At 40.2% G+C, this 14,007-nt stretch overlaps 1 non-coding gene across 1 annotated transcript; it reads left to right on the forward strand.

Annotated features, from left to right (window-relative positions):
* The first annotated feature begins 11,724 nt into the window (after positions 1-11,724).
* LOC118489924 lies at positions 11,725-11,831 on the forward strand. Its single transcript, XR_004887936.1, has one exon. It is a non-coding gene; the product is annotated as a small nucleolar RNA R71 (small nucleolar RNA).
* Positions 11,832-14,007: the final 2,176 nt, after the last annotated feature.

Genomic DNA, 14,007 nt, shown 5'->3' on the forward strand with positions numbered 1-14,007 from the left:
AAATGAGTTAAACAGTCTCACAAACGATGTGTCGATAGGTTTTCGTACATTTAGTAAATTTATTCGGGATATAAACATAAAATTTCAAACTTGTGAAATTCGTGGGGAACACTACTTGGATATATAGGTAACCCCTGAAATCTCGTTTGAAAGGTCCCATATTTTGAGATACTAGGTCTTTATACTCAGTGATATCTGGGGTATTATTCCCGGACTTCTGCTGTATGGAAGTACTGACCTAGTCCCCGAATAATACTTTCTGCAAAATGCTTGAAACATAGCATCGCCCTCAGCAAGCTGATGAAACAATAAAATTGATAGTCGCTGCTGTTGTAATTAAAAGATCCTCTAAAGGGGACACACCAAAAGTCGAGCCGTCATCTCTCTGCTGAACGGAAGTTCTGACCTGAGCTCTCACGGTTTCGCACATAACCCCTTATAGATATCATCTGTGGTATACTCACCTGTAAGACTGAATATCTGGGATTCTAGATACGGGAGTATATTCAAGAGGTGGGACACATGAATTGAGCTAAGTTCCTAATTCACATAAATCGTATCCTGAATAGATTGAAGTTTGTGTGAGAATTTAAGATGGATCAGTATATTGACAATCGAGGTGAATTGTTTAAGTCTGAGTATGTAATGTAGCTTAACGGTACTGGTAATTTGTCTGAAAAGCTGATATGATTCCCTGACACGCTCGCCAAAAATAAATTTGTAAATAGTTTACTTTCTGCAATTTAAGTTTTTCTGTTATTTCATTTCTTAGTTTAAAACACATTAAAATCCAAAAAGATTTTATGTCTGCTTTATTTTAGACAAACCAGAGTGGAAAGTTGATTGTCGGATTCTAGAAAGATGAAGCAGATGCAGGAGATTCTGAGCTGAAGAATGAGGAGAGCTTATTTTGTTGGAAGTTTGTTAGTTTTCTGAGTCACAAACAAGTTCATTAACTTGATACTTGTTATTTTCAGAAAAAGTTGAAACTAATTTTACTAAATCAGTTTGATTCATCAAAAGATCAACCAGGGTCATTAAATTGAACTTGGTATGTTAATCAAGTGATCAGGGTCATTAATTTGAACTTGAATACTTGAGTGGATTTCTAAAGCTGATTGTGTTTGTGGTTTATTGTTGAAAAGATAGAAGTGTAATGTTATGGTTTGAGTTACAGGTTTTGGACTTCATCATTCCCACGGAAGCTAATTGTCAAAGCTTGAACCAGAACAAGACCTCAGATCCCAGCATACTGAGAGGGGGAGTCTGTGAAAGGAGGAGTCTGGATCAACATCCAAAGGGAAGACTGATGATGGAGCTAGGAAAAGATTTTGAACCTGTGAAGATTGAGTTGGTACAATGAGGAGACAAAGTTGTGAAGAGACAAAGACTAAAGACTTGACGCCGGAGACTTCGTCAACATCCAAGGGGGAGTCTGTTGGTGCACTTAATGTCTGCTGACTACGTCTTATCAAGTCTTATGTCTAGATAGGTTAATCAAGTGCATAAACATGATTAAATTAGGGTTTGTATAGGTTTTAGGATGCCTGGCCGTTTGAATTAGTGCTGGCCGTTTGAAACAGTCTATCCGTTTGAACCCTGGCCGTTTGAAGTCACCTGGTCATTTGAAGTCACCTGGTCGTTTGAATGATCGATCGTTTGAACATGATTCAAACGGAAGGGGGCTGGGTCTATATATAGCAGTTCATTTCAAACGGTCAGTAGAGGTGATGTGTGTATTTGTGAGTCAAGGTGCTGTCGGATTTGTATTAGAATCATTGTAAAGACTCGAAATCAGTAATAGAAAGAGAAATTGGAAGGAACAAGCTGTTTTGACTTAGTTTACTTTGATTCCGCCTTTGTAAACTGAGATGAACTACCTTTGCTGACGTTTAAGGTCACCGAAACGGTCCAACAAAGTTAATGAACTTGTTTGTGACTCAGAAAACAAACAAACTTCCAACAAAATAAGCTCTCCTCATTCTTCAGCTCAGAATCTCCTGCATCTGCTTCATCTTTCTAGAATCCGACAATCAACTTTCCACTTTGGTTTGTCTAAAATAAAGCAGACATAAAATCTTTTTGGATTTTAATGTGTTTTAAACTAAGAAATGAAATAACAGAAAAACTTAAATTGCAGAAAGTAAACTATTTACAAATTTATTTTTGGCGAGCGTGTCAGGGAATCATATCAGCTTTTCAGACAAATTACCAGTACCGTTAAGCTACATTACATACTCAGACTTAAACAATTCACCTCGATTGTCAATATACTGATCCATCTTAAATTCTCACACAAACTTCAATCTATTCAGGATACGATTTATGTGAATTAGGAACTTAGCTCAATTCATGTGTCCCACCTCTTGAATATACTCCCGTATCTAGAATCCCAGATATTCAGTCTTACAGGTGAGTATACCACATATGATATCTGTAAGGGGTTAGGTGAGAAACCGTGAGAGCTCAGGTCAGAACTTCCGTTCAGCAGAGAGATGACGGCTCGACTTTTGGTGTGTCCCCTTTAGAGGATCTTTTAATTACAACAGCAGCGACTATCAATTTTATTGTTTCATCAGCTTGCTGAGGGCGATGCTATGTTTCAAGCATTTTGCAGAAAGTATTATTCGGGGACTAGGTCAGTACTTCCATACAGCAGAAGTCCCGGAATAATACCCCAGATATCACTGAGTATAAAGACCAAGTATCTCAGAATATGGGACCTTTCAAACGAGATTTCAGGGGTTACCTATATATCCAAGTAGTGTTCCCCACGAATTTCACAAGTTTGAAATTTTAGGTTTATATCCCGAATAAATTTACTAAATGTACGAAAACCTATCGACACATCGTTTGTGAGACTGTTTAACTCATTTTGTCTTTCCAAATCTTTAGCATACTGTAATTTTCTAGCTGATGTACTATCATTTTCCCTATAAACACAAGCTATTTTTCAATTTTATCATGTTTTTGTATTTTTTTTTCATTTTTTACTGTTTTTGTATTTTCTAAAAGTAAAACTATGTACAACTATCTATCTCCCCCTAAATACCAAAACACGTAAAAAAGCGACAAACCATTGCAGATTGTTTCTCGTCGTCATCCGCAACAGTACTCTCATCAACGCTCACAACCCCATCCGACACTGAAAGCAATTTCATACCATTAAGTTTTAACAAATATTGAAACCGATTTTTATCAAAAGCTTTGGTATGCAAATCAGCTTTTTGTTCGTCAGTGTGGATTTTCTCAATTCGTATCAACTTTTTCTCGAAGCAATCGCGAATAAAGTGATGACGAATTTCTATATGTTTAGTTTTAGCGTGATGTACTGGATTTTTAGTAATGTTAATTGCGGCCTCATTATCAACAAAAAGAGGTGTGTTAAGAAACTGCAAACCGTAGTCGCGCATCTGTTGTTGTATCCACAGGATCTGAGAGCAGCAACTGCTAGCAGAAATGTACTCCACTTCACATGTAGATAGCGCCACAGATGTTTGTTTCTTACACTGCCAGGTAACCAATCTAGGACCAAAGAACTGGCATCCTGCAGTTGTTGATTTCGCGTTGACTTTGCAGCATCCGAAATCCGAACTGGAATACCCTTCGAGCGTAAAATCGCCTTTCCTAGGATACCATAATCCCAATGACGGAGTACCTTTCAGGTAACGTAATATCCTCTTGACAATAATCATGTGCGATGCTCTCGGGTTAGACTGAAATCTTGCTGCGAGGCACGTTGGGTACATAATATCAGGACGTGAAGCAGTCAGATATATCAAAGAACCTATCATGGAACGGTAAAACGTTTCATCAGCCCTGTCTCCGGTGAGATCTGGGTGAATCCCATGATTAGTCGCAAGTGGGGTAGCAGCTGGAGTAGAACTTGACATTCCAAATTTCTCTAGAATATCATGCACATACTTCGTTTGATGAATGAAAATTCCCTCAGGTAGTTGTTCAACTTGTAAACCCAGAAAGAATTTCATCTCCCCCATTGATGACATTTCGAATTTCTGCTTCATCACCTGTTCGAAATCTTTGCACAATTTCTCATTCGTTGACCCAAAAATTATATCGTCCACATAAATTTGTACTATCAGAAGATGACCATCAACGACTTTAGTGAAGAGAGTGGCATCCACTTTTCCACGTATGAACTGGTTAGCGAGTAGGTGTTGAGACAAAGTCTCGTACCAGGCTCTCGGCGCCTGATGTAGACCATACAACGCTTTGTCCAGCAGAAAAACTTTGTTCTTGTGGATTGGGTCAGTAAAGCCCGGCGGCTGACCAACATAAACCTCCTCTTTGACCTTCCCATAAAGAAACGCTGACTTAACATCCAACTGATATACTTTGAAATTCTTCCAAGATGCAAATGCTAGGAAAATTCTGATTGCCTCTAGTCGTGCGACAGGAGCATAGACTTCGGTAAAATCAATTCCCTCCTGTTGACTAAAGCCCTGAACAACGAGTCGAGCTTTGTTCCTTACAACCACTCCTCTGTCGTCCCTCTTACATTTGAAAACCCATTTTGTATTGATTTTCCTTTGACCATCTGGCAAATCCACTAACTTCCACACTCCTAACTTTTCAAACTGACTTAACTCTTCTTGCATTGCTTTGACCCAAGAGTCTTCAGTAAGCGCCTCTTTGTAAGTTCTCGGTTCGACCTGCGAGATAAAACAACTTAATGAAAATTCAGTTTGTAAAGGTGCTACTGTAGAATAAAAACATGTAAGGCCCTGGTCAATTTGGCCTCTCGTGCGAACGCCCGATTGCAATTCTCCTATGATCAACTCATCTGGATGATAAGACAGAGTTCGCGGCATCACTTCGCTTGGAACATCTACATTTCCCTCCAGATTAGTAACATTTTGCTCTGCATCTTGTTCACCAACTTGGTTTGTTTGACTTGACAACTGGATCTGCTCCCCCTCAAGATCTGAATCACCATGATCAAATACTGGCATGTTATCAACTTCTTGATCATCATTCACCTCCGACTGATTACCAGGAGCAACTTCATCATCATGTTCACTAGCATTACTAGGACCTGCTTCATCGTTGTTTGAAGTGTCCCGAGGTCTCTCAGAATACTCCGCTGGGAACCTGAGCTGCGACTCATACTCTCGCAAAATATCCAGCTCATCAAAGAAATCTTCTTCTTCCTCTGATTCTTCTCTCATGTCTAACGAATCCCAAAGTTTGTCATAATGATAACGCCATGAATCACCAGGATTCTGTGGCGGCATAGGGTAACCTTGACATTCAACATTTGCAGCTTCAATAATCCGCTTTTCACTTGGGACGAATACACGTCGTGTAGGACTTGAATAACCAACAAAGATACCCTCAATGCTCTTCGAACCAAACTTTCCATTAGGCTCTATCACCGTACAGGGAGATCCAAACGGTTCTAGATACTTCAAATTCGGCTTGCGGTTATTGATTAGCTCAAAACACGTCTTGTTGAACTTCTTCACAGTAAGAACTCTGTTGAGAGTATAGCATGCAGCAGAAACAGCTTCAGCCAAGAAATTAATTGGTAACTTAGAGTCTGCAAGCATCGTTCTGGCTGTCTCGATTAGCGTCCGGTTTTTGCGTTCTGCAACTCCATTCTGCTGCAGAGTGTACGGAGCACTAAACTCATGCAGTATACCTCGTTCGTCACAAAATTCTTCCATCTTACTATTTTTGAACTCAGTACCATTATCACTGCGAATTCTACAGATTGGCCTCTGGTACAGATTCTCAATTCTTTTAAACAACGCCATCAAGCTGTCAAACGTTTCGTCTTTTGATTTCAAAAATGAAACCCACGAAAATCTGGAATAATCATCAGTCACGACCAAACAGTAGTAATCTCCTATTATACTCTTAACATTCACTGGACCGAACAAATCCATGTGAAGTCTTTCTAAAGGTCTTGAAACTGAGTTGACTTGCTTTGTAGGGTGTGACTTTTTCTTCTGTTTGCCTTTGACACAACTTATGCACTCCCCTTCCAGATGAAAACCTTTGACATGCACTCCTGTCACCAAATCGTTATGCACCAAGTGATTCATTTTCTTTAAGTGAATATGCCCCATCTTTCGGTGCCATAACCTTGATTCTTTCTCCGTTGCTCTGGACACAAAACAATGAGCCTGACCCGTGGTTGTAGTAGCAACGCTCATGTCCAACACGTACAGATCATTGACTCTTGGTGCCCGCATGATGATCCATTCCTCAGGTACCACAAATCCCGGTTTCAAGATCAAACATTCTTTGTCGGTGAAATGAGTAGTATACATCCTGTCACAGATCTGGGAGATACTCAGCAGGTTGTTCTCCAGCTCAGCGATGTAATTAACTCTCTCAAACGTTACGATGCCATTCGATAACGTTCCTTCACCTATGATTCTTCCTCCTTGATTACCCGCAAAACCCACGTAACCACCGTTAATGTCTCTTACATCATACAGTAATGCAGTCTTCCCTGTCATATGTCTCGATGCTCCACTCTCCATGATCCACCTGGATACAAGTTTTGGAAGATCCTGCACATAACAAATCATCACTTAAACAACTTCAAGAAAGGTGCCGATTCATGCTTCGCAATCCAAGAAGCTCCGGCAATTCAAACTGTTTAGTCAAACATCGAGTCCACCCAGGCCTCATCAGCCTTAGGTGCAACCTTGACTCTCGCAATTTGAATTTTGAAATTTTCAGCCTTGAGAGGTGGAAAATTTGCATCATAATCAACCGTAATTGATTCTTCAGCCTTTTTCACCTCAGAAGTTGAAACTTTCTTCTCAACTTTTGATTCAATTTTTGGTTTCCACGTCTATTGAGTTACTGCAACCCTTTTGTAAAATTTACCATTTTGAGTTATCAACTTCTTTACGGGTTCATTTTTCACTTTTAAGTTGTCAATTTTAACATTCTTCTTTTCAACAACCCTTTTCTCAACAATCATCGGTGCTTTACCCTTCACATCAACCTTCTTCTGTTGAACTTTCACAACTTCAGTCTTAGGCTTCACATAAGTACACTTTCGTGCAATGTGACCAACCTGATCACACCTAAAACAAGTACGAGTATCAGCTACCCGACTCGTGCCTTCAGACTGAGCCTGTGAAGCTCTCTTTTCAAAGAACTCTTTATTAGATTTCGAAAAAATTTGTTTCTCTTCATCAGCTAGTGAACTCGAACTGTTCACAAACTTTTTCTTCTCGACAAACCTCTTGTTTGGAACATTTCTTTTCTGATATGGTTTACCCCCCTGATAACCACCCGACCAGTTGTTTCTGTTGTTATTGTACAAACGTGGTGGATTAACAGATTTCTTGTTGTAAACCCTATCTTTCTTTCGACTCAGATTATTCACTGCTGGAACTCGACTTCAACCAGTTTAAAAACATTTGTCAACTTGTTCATATTTATATTCTTGATCGGAAACTCTGAATCCGAAAACAACTTATCCGATCCTGACATCTTGTACATGACAAGACCAGGCTCATCTTTTAAGTTGTTCTTGGACTTTTGTTTCGGAATGTATTTATCCAAGAAACACCCATCCTCCTCAGAAGTGTCACAATCCGGTTTAAGCACTTTGTCAACCACACTTTTTACTACATCATTTTGGACACTTTCGTCATTGGAAGACGTGAACGTGACATCAATGTTCTCAGGAAGTTTAACTTCAGTTTCTTCCTCAAGTTCAACCAAACTAGATTGCTTTTTCGTGTAGTTATCCAAAACTGGCGGTGGAACTTTGTGAAAACCTACACCCGTTCCATCAGAAAACACATCCTCGCCAGCTTTGTTTTTACCTATGGGTTTGGGAACAATATGCTGCAAAACAAAGCTTGCTGAGCTATAGCTGTTTAACTTCAACTGAATTCGTTCGTTTTCAATTTCAGCTTCTTGAACTTTGTGTTTCAGTTTAGCAATTTCATCCAGTTGTTAGTTAATTGATTCTTCTTTTATTCTTACCACAACTCTTAGATGTTCATTTTCTTTATATGTTTTGCCATTTCGATCATCACTATCTTTCACAATACTTTAAGTTTCTCGAACTTTTCAGAAATTTGACGGTTTTCAAGAATTAACTTTTCATTTTCACGTTTAACTTTCTCATGTTCAATTTTATCAGTTTCAATTTGAGCAGTTAATTCTTTAATCCGTTCAGTTGAATCTTTTACGGTTTTGTCACGACCGAGAATCTGATCCTCAACATTTTTAACTTTCGTTGACAGATTCTTAATTTTCTCACTGTTTAGATACGTGACAGTGCTACAAAAATTGCATTCTTTGTTGCAATTTTTGCAGTCAGCATTTCCGTCTATCTTTTTACCTGACGCATTTGTTGACGCATTTGGACTGACCTGGCCCTTTGACTCAGTCACAGAATTAGAGTCTACCTCAAGTGCTTTCGCGGCCAGCACTTTGTCAGCCATCTTTCCCAGGTTCTCTGCTGTCAACTCCTGCGTAGTATCGATAATACCAGTATCAACCTGCCTTACTTTCTCAAACTCTTCTTTTTCTTTCTTCTCTTTCTCCTCTTTCTCCTTTCTCTCTTTTTCTTTCTCTTCTTCAATCATCTTCTCTGTTGGCGTTCCCCACCACTTGTGCTGCCAGTACTCATCATCTTCTTTTATCTCCTTGATGATGGCTTCCATATCGAGTGTGCTGTCATCAATCGCAATGTTTCCATACCGATCAAGATAGCATTCTCTGTCTGGATCCCATCTATTTGCTCTTCTTGCTTCTAGATAAATGTGAGAGATCCTCAAGATTCTGTTTTCAGCAATCATTTTTCGATAACAGTACTTCTGCTCGTCAGTACGATCATCTTTCCATGGAATCGGTTCATCATCATTTGCCATGAATGCGTAACCAACCGCATCTTCTTCCAGTAACACTTCCTTACTCCAATCGTACCCCTCATCATCGTAAATCACAGCAAGAGCCCTTGATTTGTCTCTGTTATCTTCAGTCTGCTTCAGTCTAGGCGGCTCGGATTTATTCTGATGATAGATTGCCTTTTTGTAGTAATCATCTCGAAACGGATTCTCTAACTCATCAACATATGCATTTCTGCATTCCCGCTTGAAGTGACCCTTCTGCTTACACTTAAAACATGTCACCTTTGACTTGTCGAACCCCAACTTTGTAGATGGACCACCGATCGTCTTTCTCCCAGTAATCTCCATGAAGCGTTGTGCACGTCGAACTGCACTTGCCATCGCCCAACGAATGTCGATCAGCTCCATTTCTTCGGGGTCTATCTGATCGTAATCTTCTTTCGTCAGATTTGTATTCCCGATCTTACCAGCCACCAACCCTTCATATGATTCCAACACAGATGCCAAGAAAACCATCTGTTGCTTAGCCGACTCCTCATCAAAATTCTGTGCGTTCTTCAAATCTATCGCGATGTTGCAAGAAAACTTCACATCAGAACGATTTGCAGAAGACGTAGATCCACTGTGATAACCACTGTGGCTTCCACTGCTTGGACTGCTTTGACTTTCTTTGCTTGCTGAAGAAACATTCTCAGCAGAAAATGCAGTTTTTGGAGAAGTAGCTTTCGGCATCAAGCTTTTTGGATAGTACAAATCCAGGTTTTGCTGATAAGATGAGTGATTGACTTTGTATGTTTTCTTCAGTTCTAGCTCATGACTTTCAAGTCTCTCAATCACCAAATCTGGAGTCAAATCTTTAGGAGCAATAGTGTTCTTCAGCATCAGTGCGTAATATCTCCAATCCACTTCATCTGGTAATGAATCGAACAGTTTGTCAACAAGTTCTTCATCAGAATACGTGATCTTATGTCGTGCAAGCTCCAGCTCCAGATGACCGAACCTTTCAATCATTTTGCAAACCGATTCATTTTTAAGACAACCAAACATGTCGAACTCTTTTCTAAGAAGTTTCGTTTTATTTTTTACAATCTCTTTACTTCCTAGACATTTCTTCTTGAGTTTTTCCCATAGATCTTTTGCATTAGAGTAGTCTATCAACGAAATGATGTCTTCCCGCACTGACTGAAACAGTAATGCCACACACTTTTGCTCGGCTACAAATCCTTCAATTTCTTCAGCTGATCTCAATGCTTCACCATTCTTCTTTCCATTTGCATATCCATTTTTCATACTTTTCCAGCTTGCAAATGCGAATGCCATCAGCCAGTCTTCGAATTTTGTAGACCACCTACTATAGTCTTCTATAGCCATCAGCTTCGGAGGTTTGTTGAATGTACCAAATGCAGTCTCAGACTCCCAAGCTTCTTTCTTTTTCTCTCAGACTCCCAAGCTTCCTAGTATGAGGGGAACCTCGGTGTCTTCTTCCATATCTAGTATGACAAAGTCGGCTGGATAGACGAATCTGCTTACTTTTACCAAAACATTTTCGATGACACCCTGTGGAAATTTGACGGAGCGATCAGCGAGTTGTATGCTCATTTTTGTGGGACTCGTGGTTCCCAAGCCGAGTCTTTTAAACATAGATGAGGGCATGAGGTTAATGCTAGCCCCAAGGTCGGCTAGAGCATTACGAACGGGGGATTCCCCTATTGAACAGGGAATCGTGAAGCTTCCGGGATCGATTTTCTTTTGGGGAAGTTTATTGAGTACGAGTGCAGAGCATTCTTCGCCTAAATTGACTAATTGCAAATTTTCAATTTTCTTTTTATGCGTAAGGAAGTCCCTCATGAATTTAGAGTATTTGGGCATTTGGGTTAGGACCTCGATAAAAGGAATATTGACATGCAATTGTTTTAACAGACTTTCGAACTTTGCGAATTGCTCATTGGTCTTTTGACGAATTAACCTACCGGGGTATGGAACTCGAGGAGCCTTGGTAGGCTCTGGTGATGGAGGGGAGTTCTTCTCCTGCAGAGGTGTGGGTACTGTTTCTTCTGTTGGCGGTGGCGCTTCTGCAGGTCCCACGGTGCGCTTTCGTAGCGTGATGAGGTGAACTTGCGCTTTTGGGTTTGTTTCGGTATTGCTAGGTAATGCGCCTTGCGGTCTCTCGGCAAAATTTTGAGCTATTTGATTTAATTGTTTTTCTATGTTTTGAATGCTAGCTTGTTGATTTCTAAAATTTGATTCTAATTGTAGAAATCTTTCCGAGTTTTTCTTTTCAGTGTCGGAGATGAGGCGAGATATAGTATCTTCGAGCCTTTCTCGTCCACTTTGTTGTTGAGTGAAATTTTGTGAGTCATTTCTTGGTTGTTGAAAGTTTGTTCGTTGGGTTTGTTGGTTACTACTATTGCCGGGTTCCCTCCAACCAAGGTTTGGGTGGTTTCGCCATCCTTGGTTGTAAGTTCCCGTTGGGGGACCTGACGGCCTAGGTCTATTATCAATGTAGTTTACCATTTCTTGTTGATCGTCCGTTTCTTTCATACAACTCCAATTTTCATGTGACCCACCACACCCTTCACAAGCCATAACCGAGACTGATTTTGTCATTTCCAATTTTTATATTTTTGAAGAAAGGGCCTCGATTTGGGCTTGTAAAGAAGTGCTTTCATCGACCTTATGGGCGCCCGGGGCAATAGATTTATTCCCCCGGGGGGTGTGCCATTGAAAATTGGTTTGAGCAATTTCCTCAATTTGATTATATATTTCGTGTGGGCGTCGATTACCTAGAAGTCCCCCGGAGCTAGAATCAAGTGTCTGCCTTGTGTGTGGCAACAATCCATTATAGAAAGTGGATACTTGTTGCCATATTGCAAGGCCGTGATGTGGACACTTGCGTAATAGCTCCTTGAACCTTTCCCAAGTTTCATATAAGGATTCCCCGTCCTCTTGTGAATATGTATTAATTTCAGTCATTAATTTAGCAGTTTTAGCGGGAGGGAAATACTTAAATAGAAATTTTTGGGCTAGTTCATCCCAGGTGTTTACCGATCCAGCTGGGAGGGCGTTGAGCCAAGCTTTCGCTCGGTCTTTTAGTGAGAAAGGAAACATACGGAGGCGGATGGCGTCATTTGATGCTCTGTTGATCCGAAAGGTATCACATATTTCTAAGAAATTGGTGATATGTAGATGGGGATCCTCGTCCGCAAGCCCGTGGAAGGTTGTGGAGGTTTGGAGCATTTGTATCAAATGCGGCCGAAGTTCGAAGTTATTAGCTTCGACATTCGGAGCATTGATAGCGGCGCCTAGGTTACCTACGGTAGGTCGTAGATAATCCATGAGGGTACGTTGGTCCGCCATTGGAGGTGGATCACCCGAAACCTTCTCTTGATTTTTAGCTTTTAATCTTTTTCTGAGAAAGCGTTCGGGTTCTTCTAGAGGTTCCTTTATGTCCTTATTAGAACTGGAGCTCATACACTATGTAAGATTGGCGTCGGGTTCCAAGTCCTGCAATAAAAACAAAAAAGAATGCTGGTCAGAAGGTTCACCACGGCCCCGTGTTCAACGAATAGGGCCCGTGGTCGGAGTTACAGTTACTGTTTTCCAGATCCCAGTTACTGGAAGTTGGACACGGCCCCGTGCTGCACCGACACGGCCCCGTGGTCAGCCTTCTGTAACCTGGAAAACTAAAAACTGCCAGTAACGATGTTGGGCACGGGTCCGTCCAGGCACGGCCCGTGCTAAGCTCTGCAGAAGCTGAAAAACTAAGAAAAATCCTAAAAATTAAAAAGAAAAATAAAAATATGATTAGGCCGTTGATTCCTAACTTTCTTAAAATCCTTGTGTCCCCGGCAGCGGCGCCAAAAACTTGATGTGTGTCGGTGTATCTATAATTTAGATGTATAATTAAGCCCTTTTTACACCTTTAGCCAAGTTTTAAATTTATAAAACACGATATTCACTAACACTAAACACACATATGGGCAAGTGCACCCATCGTGGACGTAGTATAGTGTTGGTAAGATACCGAGGTCGTCCAAGGACACAAGAGCTTTTAATACCGGTTTATCCTCAACGTCTAATCAAATCAAAAAGTGAGAAAAATGATTTTAAACTAAGAAAATAAAAACTAACTAAATGCTGAAAAATAAAATAAAATAAAAACAGATAGACAAGATGAATCACTTGGATCCGACTCGTGTATTAGTATAACCTTTGATTATTTTCGCACTTTTGCACTTGTTTAAGAGATTATCTTAGTTATTGTAGTAGGCCCCTCTTTTGAAGGCGACGTTACCCTCAACCCAGTAGTTTGAGTCAGCAAGGATACAATCCTAAAGGGTCGGATTATTGGAAGATAATGAATTAAGTTATTAATGCAACTTATGGTAGGCCCCGCTTTTGGCGGTGACGTTACCCTCGGCTAAGTAGTCTGAGTCAGCAGGGATACAGTCCTAAATAGCCGGGTTATAGTATTAATAGTAGTTAACTTATGAGGGGGTCAAAGATTTTGGATCCCCGCCATCCAATACCTATGGGCATTTGTAACACCTCGAATTTGTGTGTCCAATGATGTGTTAACACGTGTCATTTGTTTACACGTGGCATCTATAATAAATAAAGGACTAATTTTGACAAACCTTGAAAGTATATAAATTCGAGGGTTATAAATGTCAACAGGGGTAAATATACTGTATAGTATCCCTAAATAATGCTTAAACCTTCAAACGAATAAATTATAGATCGTACAAAAACAAAACGCGGAAGAAAGTGAGAGATTACGAACTACAGGGGTTAACTGTGTCAACATGTTTAATAATACCTCTGAGTGACCCTTTAACGTTCCAAAGACCTTGTAACGGTATTATACCCTCACTAAAATAATATATATGAATTTCGCGAAGTTTCGATATGAAACGAGAAAGTTACGATCGAATTCGTAGAAGAAGGGTTAAAAGCGTCAACAGTGAAAGTTAAGGCTTTCCAATATAATAAATAAACCGGGGACTTAATAATTCACATAAATAACGCGAGGCCCTTAATCGTAAATAACCGAGGGCTAATTCGCAAAGTTACCTCTTCGGTTCCGAAAGGTCAGGTTATTAATTACAAAGATTCGGTAATCATTGCGAAAGATTTGGCAAGATTCTGATCATGA

The sequence above is a fragment of the Helianthus annuus genome, chromosome 2 (genome assembly GCF_002127325.2).
Source record: "Helianthus annuus cultivar XRQ/B chromosome 2, HanXRQr2.0-SUNRISE, whole genome shotgun sequence".
In the NCBI taxonomy this organism is placed as follows: domain Eukaryota; kingdom Viridiplantae; phylum Streptophyta; class Magnoliopsida; order Asterales; family Asteraceae; genus Helianthus; species Helianthus annuus.